Genomic DNA, 14,674 nt, shown 5'->3' on the forward strand with positions numbered 1-14,674 from the left:
GGAAACATCTTTAGTTAGGGTGCAGACGGTATTAATTTCGCCAAGACCTATAATGATTGCGAGTGACCGACGGGGGCCACAGAGCGCAGACTGGTCTTCCATTCTTCTGTGTTCCATGAGACAAAGTGCAACGAATGCTTTGTGCTCTTCCATTCTTCTGGGTTCCATGAGACAAAGTGCATTGAAGGCTTTGAGCTCTTCCAGCCTTCTGGGTTTCATGAGACAAAGTGCAACGAAGGCTTTGTGCTCTTCCAGTCTTCCATGAAACCAAGTGCAACGAAGTGCTCTTCCAGCCTGGTGGGTTCCATGAGACAAAGTGCAACGAAGGCTTTAACCTATCTATATTCCTGCGTAGGTCCGACACTTGAACATTTCCTCGAGCCATGAGGGAACAGGCAAGGGAGAGGCTATGCTTTGGATCCGCCTTGATTAATTGGTGGCTTTGAGAGAAGGCGTTGCTGAAGAGCTGATTCATTCTTTTGCTTGGGGCGCCTACGTCTGCCGGTGTGGAGAGGGGACTGAGAACCAAGTAGTGTAATTGAGGGAAAAGAACCAGGTTGATGGCGATTTCATTCAGATCCATGTTGAGGTAGCCACCAAAACGGGCAACGCTGGTAAGATTAAGTAGCATGTTAGCATCAATTTCATTCCAAGAGAGTACTCTGACCTGTTTAACCTATTCATCATTGGCAGTCTTCTGCCAGCACGGGATGAACGTTGCATGTTCAAAATGTCTTCCAATGACTGGTTTTCAACTGGCAGGACACAGTCGACGTTCGCCGTGAGCTCTCTCAAGGCCAGCGCGGTGTTGTTAGGGGATACCACGACATCATCGTTCAAAGACGGAAAGACGGGTGTGACTATGCGACACACCTCAGAGAATTCATCCTTGAGGAGACTGCGTACTTTGGTCCCGAGCCACGAACCTGTACCGCCTCCCGTAGAGTGGATGAGAAAAAAAGATTGCAGACAGTCACACCTTTCAGCCGTCTTCCTCAGCTGCTTCACTATATCTTGTCCTTGTAGTTTAGGCTATACATCATGTTTCCGGCAGCCCAGTTGTTTCCCGCACCTGACAGTCCGGTGAGGACCTGAGTGTTGTCAAACACGTCCCTCAAAGGGCCTTTCATCATCTGGCTGATGACACGCTCCTCCATGTCCAACAGCACTGGTCTAGCTTTCAGCAATTGGACTTCTCCATTATTTGAACAGTAGACTCCCTTATTACGGCTCGTTAAATCCACATTATGGAAAAACGCGCCAGTGGCTTCGTCATACAAGCGTTTTTTGTTGAAATGGGCATACTCTTGCAACGCGAGTCCGACTTGAACAACAACAGACTGGCTCATTTTAAACTTTATTTCGTGAGTTAATTTGCTACATAAAGCAGACGCTACTAGCTTAGCGGTGCCGCTCCCGTGGTTTGTATCCCTTCTTCCTCGTGATCTTTCTTATTAAGATCAATCAATATATCCGGCGGCCGATATAGTGCTCCGGACTTTTTACTGGGAGCACATTGGCCCCTAACTTAAAATTTTAAGGGCGCAAGTATAAGATTCAGGGGCGCATCGACATGCAAGTTTTCCTCTTATCTTCACTGTTTAACAGATAAATACTTTCGCAATTAATGCATAAAACTATAAACATATGGATCTATATTTTATTCTCTATCAGTTTTGACATCAACCAGTATACTGTTTACAAATTAGGTTAACATGGGAATTTTGTTCCATTTCTGTCAGTTTCACTGCAACCAATAAATCCGTTGCCGATTTATTGATGGACAAATCACCTGAGAGGACACCTGTGACTTCGTGGGGAGGAGGAAGAGCGGACATTTCAAAAGTAGCGTGAAGGTGCTGTATAACCAGGGGCTATGGCGGGAGTTATTGGCTCTGTTGGCCCTTTTGATGAGCTTGTGGAACAGAGGAGTTGTACACGGAGCGGTTTGGCTTTTTCGTGGAAGCTAACGATACAGCCGAAGAGAAAGTACTGCCCATACGTTTTTGAGTGTTATTGGGCCAAAGACTCTCAAATTACTCAAGAACTTTCTTCAACCTGATAAACATGGCAGCAAAACGTACAGGGAGATCGCAGATACGCTTAATGCAGATTCTTCACCCAATTCCCTTGTAATTGCAGAGGGATTCCGATTTCAAAGGAGAAATCAGGAGGATTTCTGTCATTGTAGCGGCGCAGTGAAAGTTTGCTGATTATTGTGAGGTTGGTGATGTTTTAGAAGACGCATTAAGAGACAGATTGATATGTGGACTTAGAAATGAAGCAGCATAAAAGAAGCTAATAGATTGAGATTAAGAAAGCCTTTGAAATAAGTGTGGCAATGGAAATGGCTTCAAAAGAGGCTCAACCACTTATCACAATAAGCATATTGGAAATGGCTTCAAAGGAGCTCAACAACCGAACACAAAGAGCAGAATACACCAAGTGGCAATTACTTAAAGTAATGTTGCTGGTTCCTATTTTTGGTGCGTTAAAACGGGGCATCTTGCCTCAACCTGCTGGTGCAAAGAAATGAACTGTCGCTCTGTTCGCAGCATGGTGCCTCAACAGGTGTCAAAGGTTGACATGGCGAGTGCTGGCGCCTTTGTGAATTGACGAGTACATCTTTGCAGCGGCGTCTTGCAGGTAGCCCTCATGTTCCACTTTTCTCCTTATTGTGGAATTCAAGTGGTTCTCAATGGAGTTGTCCGGATAGTAGTTTGGAGATCTCAGACCAGCCACTTGTGGGCCTCTCACATGATGCGATCCTCCTCCTGCGTCCACGATGACTTCTTCACCTGTGGATTGAGGTGGTTGTGGCAACGCTCACGGTCCTACTTGCTGATGCAGCCCTGGAGGTGCTTAGCGATCACCGACCAGCGTTTGGGGCCGTACTAGTGCACCAGGTCGATGACCTTCTGATTCTCCTCCCTTGTCCACGGCCCCTTCACCAGCTCGTGGTTGATTACTTTCTGTTAGCGGTGCTTACACTGACCATCTGTCCTCCCTGGAAAAAAAGTTGTCGATCACTTTCCAAGAATCTGTGCCATGTTGCTCCACGAGCTCTTTCAGCATCCCATCCTCGTTGCCACATTTTATGTTGTACTTCCTCAATCTAAGTACATTGAAGGCCGAAACTTGAGTGGTACAGCACTTCTTTATTCAGCGTGCTTCTCATCATGTGCACACCACACATCAAAGAGGTTCCTTTGTACTGTATTACCACACCCACAGGGAGTGCATACCAAACCCACAGGGACTGCACAACTATGGCAACAGCAGTGTCACACAAATATGTTACAGGGTTACAAGAGCATACCTCGTGCTGGAGCTCTCAAACCAGTGAAGAGCTGTGGTCGTAAGGCAGGAAGAATGACAATCTCCTGAGGTGCTTGTTTAGCCAGGTCCTGGCCTGCGAGATCATTAAATGTTATAGACACTCTGGTGTCTACAATTTCATTCAGAGTCATGTTTGCCAGTTTGCTGTCCACGTTTTTTAAATTGAAACTGCCTCATCTGGGGCTGTTTGGAAGGTCTACCCACTTGGGGAGGGACCTTGAAATCGGAGGTTCGACAAGGTGGTTTTGCTTCTGTGGAGGGCCTGTTGTTTTTGGCCATTTCTCACACTGGAGGCAGACTTTTAGGAAAGGATTTTGTTTGTGTTTGAATATTATTTGAAGCATTCTGGGGTTGAATTCTGCCTTTTGAAGCCAATGTTGCCTCTAAAATGGCAAGTCTGTCTTTAGCCATGGTAAGGTTGGTGATCATTTTATCCTGGAGTCTCTTGGCTCGCTCATACTGCTCTTCTTGTCCTGTGATCGTCACTGCGATGCCGCTTTCTAGCTCAACAATCCCTCTTTTGGACCACTGCAAAGCCTCCTCCTTCTCCCTTCCTCGTAAGTCCAATGGTCCCACAGTTGTCGCACAGTTGTTTTGGCCGATCTCGGGGTGAAGGGGAACTTTCTGAAACCCAAAAAGGCTTTACACGCCTCTCCCTGGTGCAGCCACAAAAGCCTGCAGCTATTTTGTTTGGTTCCTCAAGAGTGGACAATTCCCAAATCAAGATGACCACCAGATATTTACGCTCCTCTAAAATGTTAAAATACTGAAGAAAGGTTGCACTTGACAGCAAAGTTGGCTTCCAAATCAACTAATTTAACTCAAACGAGATCCCTTTATTTGATGTTTTCGTCTTGCATCGCATTGCAGACCCAACTAATCGATTGTCTGCTTCCCCTCCACATAGCAAAGAAGCAGAGAAACTATTAACTTTATTGTTTTTCTGTCCTGAGAGGTCCTTGGTATAAGGCGAAGGTCAAGTCCGCACTGGGCCCCACTTGGAGGATGATGCTGGTGGACGAGAAGGATGGGAAAGATGCCTAGGCTGGTTCAAACGCCTCCAAGGCTTCAAGCTCATTGAAGAGGGCGCAGGCCAAGTCTGCATAGGGCCCTACATGCAGAGGTCCGCCAGATGAGAAGGGGAACGACGCCTCCACCACTTCTGCAGCCTCGGCCACTTCCGCCGGCTCCAAGGCTTCCAGGCCCATGAAAAGGAAGGAGCTCAAGTCTGGATTGTGGCCTATAGTCAGACTACCGGAGGAGGAGAATGACAACTCGGCCACTTCCGCTGCCTCTAAGACTCCAGCTTTTTGAATAGAGTGGAAGTCAAGTCTGCGTTGGGCTTCGAATGCAGGAACGAGGCATCCATGGCTTCCAGTTCCTCCAAAACGGTGCAGATGAGGTCAGCCTCAGGTCCCTCTTGCTGGATGAGCGGGCACGTGGGTGGCGGGAGCTTAGGTGGAGACACTGCAAACACAGAAGCACAACACCCATCACTCCTGACACGAGAGTTGTCAAAAAATGTGCTGTTTAAATTGCATTGAAATTATAATTTTAAATAAATCATTTTAGTGACACCCAATTCAATATTCTGCCTTTACTAAGGTTATATATTGCTCACTAGATCTTAGATTGGCAAAGTCGGGCAGTGAGGGATTAACTGTCAAGACTAGTGAACAGCCGTCAGAGGGCAATTCAAGTTGGCTCTGGTACTCACAACGTAAACAAGATTTTCAGAGATATTTGCAAACTACTTGGTCATGATTCAAATACCGCCTCTGCAGAACATCCTGAGACAAACTGCAGGGATACTATTGGTGATATAATTGTTTACTTGCTCACGGTGAATTTGTAGTTTTTAGTGTTCAAATGTTTGATTAACCAATACTAAATGCTAAGCACTGTTTGTTAAGATACATGTTTATCCTATTTCTTATATTAGTTTCATGCTTTATAGGTCAATTTTTTAAATATGTTTATAACCTAAATTCGTAATTAATAATTTCACAGACGATAAGGTGCTTTCTTAAATGATCAACTAATACTTAGGTACTTACATATTGGATCGTTCAAATAGTTGTCTTTACAGGACCAGTTGGGGTACATGGTTTTATGGATTCTCCTGAGCCGCTTCGATTCTTCAAAATAGCTCTCCCGCTCTGTCACCGTCAGCGACTTCCACTGTGGATGCTATCATAGAGTCAGTACACACTCATAACACCAAACCAATGAAGATGTCGCGTGTTTCAGACACACTCACCATCTGCCCTCGGACCCGGTTAACTTAGGCGCTACCCTTTTCTATCATTGTGGCTTTCACCAATGGCCTCTGCTCCTTCATGAATAACATAAACGTGTTCAGTGGCTTCTTGATGTAAGGCCTGGTGGGTTAACGTATTCTGCATTCTCCTATAGGAAAACAAAGAATGGTAAACACTAAAGGTCAACCAATATATATGGACTTTTTTTTTAGATTGACCAATATACTCTCTATAACCGATATGAAAGGATAACTATTCAACGTTAACATTCACCATTTTCGTGATGATCTTTCCTATGAAGGTCGACCAATATATTGGGCGGCCGATATAGGGCTCCAGACAAACATCTTTTACTGGGAGCACAGTGGCCCCTAACTTAAAATTTTAAGGGCGTAAGCATAAGATTCAGGGACTCATCGACATGCAAGGTTTTTCCCAAATTTTCACTGTTTAACAGATAAATACTTTAATAATAAATGCATAAAACTACAAACTTATGAATCTATATTTTATTGGCTATCAGTTTTGACATCAACCAGTATACTGTTTACAAATTAGGTTAACATGGGAATTTTGTTCTATTTCTGTCACTGTGACCTGGCACTGCAACTAATAAATCCGTGGAAGCTAATGATATAGCCAGAGAGAAAGTAGTGCCCACGTTTTTGAGCGTTATTGGGCCAAAGACTCTCAAATTACTGAGGAACTTGATAAACCTGGCAGCAAAACGTACAGGGAGATCACAGATGCTCTTAATGCAGATTTTTCACCCAATTCCCTTGTAATTGCAGAGAGATTCTGATTTCATAGGAGAAATCAGGAGGAGGGGGACTCTGTCATTATGTTTGTAGCGGCGCAGCGAAAGCTTACCTGAACATTGTGAGGTTGGTGATGTTTAAGAAGACGCATTAAGAGAGATTGATTTGTGGACTAAGAAATGAAGTAGCACAAAAGAAGCTAGTAGACTGACATTAAAGTGCGTACGACAGGATAAAAAAAGTCTTACATAGCATTATTATGTGAATTAGAATCATATTTTGAGACCATTCGACTATATACAACAAATTGGCAAAGCGCAAATGGCGAGAAATTAGTCTTTTAATCTGCGGTTTCGCCACGACTACTACCATTATAGGGCTCTCGCGTCCCCAACAGGAGGCTGACGTCGGCAGGAGAATGGTTTCATCTGATTTAGACATCAGCCCATCGAGGGGGAATTATTCATAATGAAGAAAATGCGACGAAGAGAGCGGCAAAATGTCATTCTTTCACTCTTTCTACTCCAATATTTTTACAGGATATTCTTTTTATTTTTATTAGTATTTTTCCCCAATTGCTAAATAAATGGTATGGTCATGTGCTAAACGGAATATGAAATATTAAAAATGCATTTATTCATTACGACATGGCAAAATTACTTCACAATGCTCAAAACTGTCCACTTCTTTCACCTCCCGGACCACCGGCTTTTGTCATTTCCCTGCCCGCCCAGACTTCCGAGACGGCGGAAAGACCAGAAACAACGGCAGGCTGGCAGTGCTCGTCGCCGGGACTGAATGCGGAAAATAGCCCATTCTCAGCCGACATCGGAGCTACTCGTGGCCAAACCAAGGAAAGCGCAATCTCGTTGGGCACACAAAGAGGACCGGGGGGCAAAGTGTGTGTGTCTGTGGGGGGGGGGCACAAGCCGCTAATCGCCGGCCACAAAATACAAGCCACTTTCTTATTAAAACGTGTGCCATGATCCCACTATTTTACATTATACAAAACACAATGTTTACACACTTCCTCCTAAGTCCAATGGTCCCACAGTAGTAGGGCTTGTTTTGGCCAATATCCACGGTTAACGGGAACTTTTTGAAACCCAAAAAGGCTCATACGCCTCTTCCTGGTGCAGCAAAATTTTTCTCCAGCACATTTGTTTGGCGTGATTGTTGTGTCTGTAAGATATATATATATATGCTGTATATATATAGACAGTTTAATACCATGGGATTGTGGGATATGTGGGTGGAGTTAGTGTGTTGTTAGCGTGTGTGGATACGGAAGTAAAGGAGTGTTCAGAAAGCCAAGCTTGTGTCCATCTGTGCTCTTACCGTAACACAACAATTTGGCGACGAAGATGGCTGGCTTTAACCTTCCTCCACCGGACCCGTTCCTGCCGGTACCGGGAGAGCCCGTCGTGCCGTGGGGCCGATGGCTAACAGGTTTCAATGCCTACGTTGTTGCAATGGGGTTCACCGACGAGCAGATGCCGGATAGGCGCAAATTGGCTCTTCTCATCCACTGCCTCGGCATCGAAGGACAGCGCATTTTGGAAGCGCTTGGGTCCGCTACGACGTTCGACGCGGCTGTGTTGTTACTGACGGCTCACTTCACGGGGAAACAGAGAGTTCTGATGCGCAGATACAAACTGCGGAAGCGCCATCAGCGACCGGGCGAGTCAATTCAGTCCTTCGTTGCAGACCTCCGCGGCCTTGCTAGTCACTGTGACTACGGCGCGCTGCAGGATCAAATGATACGAGATCAAATGATTGAAGGCACATCATGTGAAAAAACGAGAGAAAAACTCTTAATGGAATCTGACGATCTGTCACTCGCTGACGCCATCAAAATAGCACTTCAAGTGGAGTCGGCACTTGAATGTTCTTCTTTGCTGAATTCCACCGAAAACATGTACGTCCAACAAATGCCGACGCAGCACGTGGTACGACAACCACCATCTCAACATGCATCAGCTCCAGACACTGCAGGCAGGGAGGCTGACGTTGCAATGTTACAAATGGTCAGACAGCGCCCTCGTGGGGGAGATAGGAGACACTGCAGCAACTGTGGCTCATTTACACATATAACAAGAGCACCAGACTGCCCCGCACGCGGTCAAACGTGCAGAAACTGTGGAAAACTCAATCATTTTGCTAAGTTATGTCGTTCAGCTACATACCACGTCACCTCACCTAACAATCCGGTTTGCAGTTCTCGATCTGCCACAGGCTCTGCTGACATTAGTAATGTCCTATCTACCAGTGCGTCATTCAAGACATGCACTGTCCAACTGGGAGAGGTGGGCATTCCATTGCTGGTGGATACTGGAGCTGCAGCGTCACTGCTCAATTATGCAACCTATAGGATGTTCTTTCACCATCTTCAGCTTGGCCCTCGTCCCAGACTCCCTCTGCAGGGGTATGGAAATTCAAAAATCGACGTGATGGGCACCCTTAATCTGCCGGTCAGCTACGGGTCAAAGCATCTACCATCCTTCCCATTCACAGTGGCACGCCAGGGGGCCAACCTGCTTGGCTTGGACCTGTTTATAGAACTGGGCTTTTCAATGATGGACAACAGCGGCCAGGCTATAATGCAGGTCCTACCTGCATCGCTTCAAAACAAATGTCCAGCATTGTTCGATGGTTTGGGATGTATTACGGCTTTCAATCACCGCCCTCGTGTAGATCCAGGGGTTGTGCCAGTAATCCAGCCTCTCAGGCGCGTGCCACTTGCGCTCAGGGTTGGGGTCTCAGCCGAACTGTCCTCCATGTTACTGGATGGCATCATTGAGCCCATTGATGCTTCGCCATGGGTCTCCAATTTGGTGGTCGCCAAAAAGAAGTCAGGGGGACTCAGGATATGCGTTGACCTACGGCAGGTCAACAAGGCCATCATTCCGGACAAGTACCCGTTGCCCACAGTGGAGGAGCTCACAGCCCTTTTTCATGGCTCAACAGTTTTTTCAAAGCTTGATCTACGACAAGGCTACCTCCAAGTGCCTCTGCATCCCACCAGCCGGGACCTGACTGCATTTGTGACTCACTCGGGGGTTTTCAGATACACACGCATGCCGTTTGGTTTGAGCTCAGCACCCAGCTGCTTTCAGAAAATTATGTCAACGATTTTGGCGGGGCTTCCAGGAACTGCTGTCTACTTAGATGACATAGTGGTCCACGCAGCGGACCAGGCCACCCATGATGCCCGCCTACACAGTGTGTTTGACGCCCTGGAGAAACATCATGTCACTCTGAACGCTGACAAATGCTTATTCGCAGCTGAAGCTGTGGACTTCCTCGGGTTCCGTCTTTCAGCGAAAGGAATTGTGCCCCTGTCGTCCAGCGTTGAGGCGGTGCGGCGCATTCCTGAACCGACCTCTGCGGCCGAGGTTGCTTCATTTCTCGGGATGACTGCTTATTACATGCGTTTTCTGCCCCACTATTCTGACACCACAGCACCCTTGCGTCGCTTATTGAAGGTGAATGAGCCATGGGTGTGGTCTTCACAATGCTCTGCTGCCTTCGCTGCCCTGAAAGACCGGCTGATATCCCCTCCGATCCTGGCTCATTTTGATATTAACAGCCCAACCATCCTGACCTGCGATGCATCTACGGCTGCAGTTGGTGCTGTCCTTTCCCAGCTGCAGGATGGAGTAGAGAGGCCAATTGCCTTCGCATCTCGCGCTCTTTCTGAGACGGAGCAGCGCTACTCGGTTGGCGAACGTGAGGCGCTCGCCTGCGTATGGGCATGCGAACGGTGGCACATGTTCCTCTATGGTCGGCACTTCACCATCAGAACAGACCACCAAGCCCTGACTACGGTGCTTGCCACATCCGGCACCGGACACAAGCCGCTGCGACTCCACCGCTGGGCCGATCGCCTCCGGCAATACGACTATGATCTTGTATTCACTCCAGGCAGGGAAAATGTTGTAGCTGACCTCCTCTCTCGTTCTATTGCAGCCTCAAAGCCTTCTGTCCCACCCATGCTGTCTAGGCAAGCAGAGGACGAGGAACCGATCCTTATACAGACATTGTACGCGCCTTTGCAGTCTACAGTCAAGCTGGAGGAACTGCAAGCTGAATCGGATAAGGATCCGATTTTGTGCAAGCTCCGCACATATATTAGACTGGGCTGGCCTGCCAAATTTCCTGAGGAGCTAAAGCCATTTGCTAAGGTGAAGGATGAGTTGTCCTGCTGGGCTGACACATGTGTGTCAAGGGGACTCCGTACCATCATTCCGACCACCCTACGTGCTCGTGTGCTGGCGATGGCACATGAGGGCCACCTTGGAGTGGTTAAGCTCAAGCAAAGGTGCCGTGAGTTCGTGTGGTGGCCAGCAATTGACCAGGACATTGAGCATCTGGTCCGTGACTGCTCTGCTTGCCTCCTCAGTGGCAAGGCAGGGCCTCCACCCGCTGCTCCCTTACAACCACTTGCATGGCCTTCTCAACCATGGGCCCACGTGCAGTTGGATATATGTGGTGAAATCCATGGCCGTAATGTTCCTCGCCACCAGCGCTTCCTTGTGGTTGTGTATGATCTCCACTCCAAGTGGCCTGAGGTGGTTCCAGTGGGTACGGTGACGTCCTGTGCTGTAATCCAAATTCTTGATGATCTGTTTGCTCGCTGGGGGCTGCCAAAGACTGTGACGACTGACAATGGCCCTCAGTTGACATCAGCGGAATTTGTGGATTTCCTCGCCAGCAGAAGCATCAAGCACATTCGAACCGCCTTTTACCACCCTCAGGCAAATGGAGGTGTGGAGCGTTTCAATGCTACGCTGAAAAATGGTATCCGTGCTCACATGGCACAAGGCTGTAGTTTTCCAGTTGCTCTCAACCAAACATTGTTACACTACAGGGCGAGCCCCCATTCCACGACTCAAGTGTCCCCAGCGCAGCTTATGTTAGGACGGGACATTGAACTTCCGCTGCACAGGCTTCGGGCCCCCACTTTGTTGCCAATCAGGCCCTCACTCGCGCAGACAAAGGAGGTTGTGGCAGTACGGCAGCGGAAGACGAAGGAGCAAGTGGACTGGAGGCGCAGGGCACGTCCAACAACGATCCAGGTGTCGGACTGGGTTAGGACTCGGCGGCCACAACGCCTCAACAAGATGTCATCTTTCTGGTCGCAACCAAGGCAAGTCATACGGATTCTGGGCCGTGCGACTTTCCTTTTGGACGATGGCTCCCGTTGGCATGCCTGCAGACTGAGAAAGGTTCCACCGCCTTCACCTCCAGATGGAGCTGCACTTAGAGTTCCACTAAAAGTGGATCCTGGACCACCTGCACCTCCAGTGTGGGCCGTACCAGAGGAACCGGTTGCTCCCCAGCTCCAGGCGCCACAGCAGCTGGATGCCAGGCCAGTGAGGGTCCGAGCTCGGCCGGTTACTCTTCGGGACTATGTTACATCATATCATACCTAGGTTGGGTGTGGGACTACCGACAATAGTTTATGTTGCATGTTATTCTTCTTGTTAGTTGTGTGTTCTCAGTTGCACTTTCCGGTGGGAGGGGGAAATGTTGTGTCTGTAAGATATATATATATATGCTGTATATATATAGACAGTTTAATACCATGGGATTGTGGGATATGTGGGTGGAGTTAGTGTGTTGTTAGCGTGTGTGGATACGGAAGTAAAGGAGTGTTCAGAAAGCCAAGCTTGTGTCCATCTGTGCTCTTACCGTAACACAACAGTGATGCAAAAAATAAACAAATTAATCCGCAATATCAACTGAATCTGCAGTCGTTCTGCATACTATAGTAATGGATGTATACTGAAGATGACTATCCCCCTGACGTCACCTTCGGAATCCTGGTCAATGCAGGAAGTCGCTCATTTTCATGGCGCAGGATTAAAAAAACTGAAGAAATATATCGAGCGCTTCCACACATATTCATGCGGTCCATTTCATTCAGGAGCATAAACTACCACGGAAAATATGAAATAAACATGCTTTTTGCTGTCATACGCACCTTTTTAGAAAGCCTTTGAAATAAAGTGGCAATGGAAATGGCTTCAAAGGAGCCTCAACCGCTTAAAAGAACTAGCACATTGGAAATGGCTTCAAAGGAGGCTCAACAACCGAATACAACAAGCAGAATACACCAAGTGGCAATTACCCAAAGTAATGTTGCTGGTACCTTTTGCCTCCACCTGCAGGTGCAAAGAAATAAACTGTCGCTCTGTTCGTAGCCCGGTGCCTCAACAGGTGTCAACAGGCGCCTCTGTGAATCGACGAGCACGTCTTCTCAGCGGCGTCCTGCAGGTAGCCCTCATGTTCCAATTTTCTCCTCATTGTGGAATTCCAGTGGTTCTCAATGTAGTTGTCCATTTTTCCGGGCAGTAGTTTGGTGATCTCAGACCAGCCGCTTGTGGGCCTCGTACATGATGCGATCATCCTCCTGCGTCCACGATGACTTCTTCACCTGTGGATTGAGGTGGTTGTGCCAATGCTCACGGTCCTACTTGCTGATGCAGCACTGGAGGTGCTTGGTGATCACCGACCAGCGTTTGGGGCCGTACTAGTGTACCAGGTCGATCACCATCTGATCCTCCTTCCTTGTCCACGGCCCTTTCACCAGCTCGGGGTTGATTACCTTCTGTTAGCGGTGCTATCTGTCCTCCCTGGAATAAAGTTGTCGATTACTTTCCAAGAGGCTGTGCCATGTTGCTCCACTTGCTTTTTCAGCATCCCATCCTCGTCACCACTTTTTGTTATGTACTTCCTCAATCTAAGTACATTGAAGGCCGAGACTTGAGTAAAACAACACCTCTTTATTCAGTGTGCTTCTCATCATGTGCACACGACACATCAAAGAGGTTCCCTTTGTACTGTATTACCACACCCACAGGGAGGGCATACCACACCCACAAGGAATGCACAATTATGGCAACAGCAGTGTGACAAATATTACAGGCAATCGAGTTGTACAATACTCAATCACTTTTAGTCAGTTGTCAAAACATTTCCTGCTTCATTTTTCTTAAACCTTTCTCAAATTTAAAGTGTTGTACCTCGAATAAAAGCTTTGTAACAATAATAGTCTTGTAGTGGTGACGCCTACCATGTGCTATCAGTGGGCAATCGAGTTGGACAATATTCGGGCAGTCAGTGGTCAAAACATTTCCTGCTCCTGTTTTCTCAAAACTTGATCAAATTTAACATGTTGCATCTCAAATGAAAGCTCTAGATATATATATTCCATTTATTAACACAAATGTATACCTGTTCATTTCACACCGTCACCCATAATCATTATTTCGTAGGACTGCGTATTGTCTATTTTGTAAAGTCCGGGACAAGTACTACCCTTCTGTTATTGACTAGAAACTGCAATTTCTGGAGAAAATACTCTGGGTCTTTGCTGTGTAGAGATACAGATCTTAGCCCCGCCAGGTTGGTTTGGGGACATTTCAGTGACAATATCAGCTCACTTTCTGTTGATTTGGGGACATTTGATAGGCGCGACCTGGTCATATCAGGTAATTTTGGGACAATTGGGGGGCGTGGCCCGCTAATATTAGGTCATTTGGGGACATGTGGGGGGTGTTGCTTAAACTTAGTTTCAATGGCAAATTGAGAGAAACTGTATGGTGCATACCGCCATTTACTTGACAAGAGTGTACAGCACCCATCTGAAAGCACTCTGTTCTCACAGTTGTACGTGGCTTATCGGTTGCGCAACAGGCTCGGAATTGAAACTAACAAATTAAGATGAAATGTGTAATGCAAGCCACAATTTGAAAAGTTTTGCCGTAAAAATAGTTATGTGCTGTAAAATGCAGCAAATTAAAAGTACCACTTCATATTTGTACTCAAGAAAAGTACAGATACACAAAAAAAATTGTACTTACGGTAATAAAGTACTTTCCCTTGTTACATTCCACCACTGGAAATCAACAGGAGTGAACGGATTTAGTCTTTGTGATGGTCACGGGAATTCCCTCGTCAGGTAGCTGGATTTTCCCTTCCCCAAACTCCTGTTCCCAAATGACGTTTATCATTAGGAGGACAACCCCAGCACTGGTCACGGCCTCCACTCCGTTAATTGTACTCTCATATCCAATGATAACATATTTTTCTTTTTTTGTTGTGGATTCCTGTAAAATAGAAATATAAATTGTAGCAGAAATTTAACAGAACGGCTTGAAAGTTGAAAGTCCGTTGCTACTTTGTGGCTCAACTTTCACGTCCTCAGTAGATCGCGGATTTTTAAATCTTGATTTAAGAATCAAAGAGTTCTAAAAACATATTTATGTACTCTTTATTTACATGTGTACACTTACACACGTATTGCATGAG

At 46.7% G+C, this 14,674-nt stretch overlaps 1 pseudogene; it reads right to left on the reverse strand.

Annotated features, from left to right (window-relative positions):
* Window positions 1–13: 13 nt before the first annotated feature.
* On the reverse strand, window positions 14–13,131 carry LOC130916100 (tubulin epsilon chain-like; annotated as a pseudogene).
* Between the last annotated feature and the right edge of the window lie 1,543 nt (window positions 13,132–14,674).

This window comes from Corythoichthys intestinalis, chromosome 5 (assembly GCF_030265065.1).
Source record: "Corythoichthys intestinalis isolate RoL2023-P3 chromosome 5, ASM3026506v1, whole genome shotgun sequence".
Classification (NCBI taxonomy): domain Eukaryota; kingdom Metazoa; phylum Chordata; class Actinopteri; order Syngnathiformes; family Syngnathidae; genus Corythoichthys; species Corythoichthys intestinalis.